The sequence below is a fragment of the Seriola lalandi genome, unplaced genomic scaffold (genome assembly GCF_002814215.2).
Source record: "Seriola lalandi dorsalis isolate HSWRI2012SDOR001 ecotype SW California unplaced genomic scaffold, Sedor1 jcf7180002054342, whole genome shotgun sequence".
Classification (NCBI taxonomy): Eukaryota; Metazoa; Chordata; class Actinopteri; order Carangiformes; family Carangidae; genus Seriola; species Seriola lalandi.
In genome coordinates, this window is record NW_019524895.1 from 66,240 (window position 1) to 69,487 (window position 3,248).

Below are 3,248 nucleotides of genomic sequence, written 5' to 3' on the forward strand. Positions count from 1 at the left end.
TGATCAGCACATCAACTGAGAACTATTTGCATATTGTCTCCTGAAACAAACAAGTGACAGAAAAGTTCAACTGATAACAACTTAACACACCTTTTTGTTGAGTAGGTGTGTACAATGACTGGTGTGGTATTTTGGCACAACTTCAGTTTTCACTTTAGTTGGTTTCTACAGTGAAGGCTGACTCAAAGGAAACAAGTATTCAAAACAGCCTCTGCTGTCCTGCTCAACGCCCTTTAACATAAAAAAGACAAGAAACCAAGAAAACTGCAATAGATAAAAAGCACTAGACATTTGAATTAGTGAAAGATCAACTACAACCTGCTGTTAAATGTGTAAATGTAAATACAATCTTTAAAAAGTGGCAAAAGTTTCTACAATATTCTACAATAAACAACCATGAAAACCATGAACCTAGATATTTTCTCAAAACATTCTCTGTGATTTTACAGTTTAACTTAGGCGTATTACAAAACTTCAATAAAACATAAAAACATACAAATAAACCAACATCGACAATTCAACAGCATGTAGATTTATGAATCGTCAGACACTAGAGCTTTCCAAATAAAACTCAGCGCTGCTGTAAACTCACATCATCCAGCCAGAAACAAAGCAGAAAAGTCATTGTGGAAAAATTACAGAAAGCAAACTTACTACAAACTACTGGTAGTCGAGGCTGATAACACCCAATCAGGAAGCATACCGTGGGTGTGACTTCATTGTTTCCAATGGTCTACATTTTCGCCAGTCCAGACTACAACGCATCCCTGGAGTTTTCAAACTGAAACAGGGCCAGCAGCATTTCCAAGACGGTCCGTTTTCAGTGCTGGGAAACTCCGGGAAAGTGTGGACGGGAGGCCAAAATGTAGCTAAAGGGATGCGATTTAAAACAAAAACGTAGTAGTGTGGACGTAGCCACAGTCCAAAGTGAGGAGAGAAAGCTTTGTGACAGGTGAGCTGCTTCCTGGAATGGCTCTACCTACAACTGAAGCACACGTGAGGTTTTTTTTTTTCTTTACTGATACAAAAGTTCAAACAGGCCTCTGTGCAACATGGTATAAGTTTATTACAAGATAAATAAAGTGTCTCACTAAAGTGTGAGGATGGGGAATGGATTCTTTTCTTCATAGACCTGCTCAGGACAGTAGAGAGCAGTTCAGGGCTCAGATTGCAGTAAGTGGACCTCAGACTGTTTGAAATGGTTTTCTCCAGTTTCTGACTGACCTTCACAGTGACGTATTTTTTTGGTTGGAGAAATGGTTGAATTGACATCCAAAAACATACATTTAAATGAATAATATCATTCAAGTATGAAAACTAGTCAACAACTCTGACTTACATGTAAAGGCCGTGCACACAGTCGTCTAGGTAATTAACTAGCTGTAAAACCAGCCTTACGCTGAGCTCTCTCCGGACGGGTGAGCTCACACACCCTACAGAGGAAACTCATTCAATTGCTTGTATCTACCACCTCATCCTTTTGGTCATTACCATGAGGATTGGAACGTATATAAACTGGTAAATTGAGAGCTTTGCCTTCCAGCAGCGGTCTGGTACAACGTCGACATAACTATTGATTCTGCACCGACCTGCCTGTCAATCTCGCGCTTCGCTTGCTGAAAGAGACTGCTGGTTCACCTTCACACCTTCAACATCCCATTCACTCAACCTCTTTTGTGTCTCTTGCTGTGTTTTAAATCAGATACATAGCTCAGTACACTCACATGTAGTGTACTCACTGGTGTAATGCGTGAATTTCAACAGGGTAGTGTTGTCCCAACTCAATGACGATCGCAACAAGTGACCGCGATTATCGCCCACCTAACAGCTCCTTTGATTACTTAACTTCAAAATAAACATTTTACTTTTCTGTGTTCCTCCTGTATCATGCGACACTGAAATAAAACCAGCACTGGGGCCAGCGACATGCCCATGTGCGTCAATGTGAAGTTTGAAAATACATTGAGGATCCCTCCCCTTCTGCTGTGTTGCGAAGATGGCAACGGGTGAGAGGTGAGAAGTGTCCATTTTGTGTTAACTCAATTTTTTGACCATTTTGAATGAACCATCCAGGTACTTATTGTGTACTGTGGGTTGCCGTACTTGTCAATGTGAACGCACTGACGCTCTCAAAATAGCAAGTGAGAGAATGGAAGTACATGAATTGAGACACAACATTACAGAAAACACATCATCAGATCAGACATAGCATTTTACACTACCTGCTGATGATGAGTATTTAGTACATCCTGTATAGAATGACTGGTGTTATTGCTCCAGCAGGGGGCGTCCTCACACTGCACATCACGTCTCAGAGTCCTGAACAACTGAAGAAAAAGAAAACTGTGAACTAATTAATAAAACAAGTGATTAAACACTAAAATAAACAGAGGAGCTGTTGAGTTAATGAGTTTTTAATGTTAAAGAGAAATAAACTGTGAGTGTCTGTTTTATAAAAACTGATCCAGTACAAAACTGAATCTACTGAGAGATGATGTCATGATGAATAAATGTCTCTGTCCTTCCTGTTTTATTGAAGCGCCATTATTAACAACTGAAGGGGGGGTGTATGTGGTCTCCATGGTAGCATGAAAACAGGGCTGAGGGATGCTGGGGGGGTCAAACTGACAGACTGGTTTACTGACTGTTTCCTGCTGCTGTTGGAAAAAACAAGGCTGTGAAACAAGAAGAGACTCTGAGGTTCAACAGATTTCATGTTGGTCTGGTTTCTGGACTCCGGTTTGTCTTATTGAAGACACAGAACCAGTAAATAATGAGGATTTATTTACTCTGCCATCTTGGCCAGGAAGTTTGTTGTGAGGGTGGCGCAGGAGGAAAACTCTTTAAAATCTAAAGGGAACAAAAATCCTGGCTTCAGTAATTCACAGAGACAAACTTTGGGAAAATTCCCAAAAGTTCAGATTCGCCCTGACACAAAACTTCAAGAACGAACTCAGTGAATGAAGAAAAGTCTGAGACGAATTCAGGAGATTGTGAAAGAATTGTTTTACAAATGTGAAAAAGAACCAGAGGAAACTGTGACCATCAGTGAAATATGAAGCTGTTTGTCTTAAATAGTTTGTTCTCAACCTGAAGAAAAAACACCAGTTTAAACAATTACAAACTTTAGTATTAAGAGACTGACAGACGACAGCGAGGAGGAGACACAAGGAGAGGAGGAGGAGGAAGAGATGAGGAGAGAAGGAGGAAGAGACATGAGGAGAGGAGGAGGAGGAAGAGATGAGGAG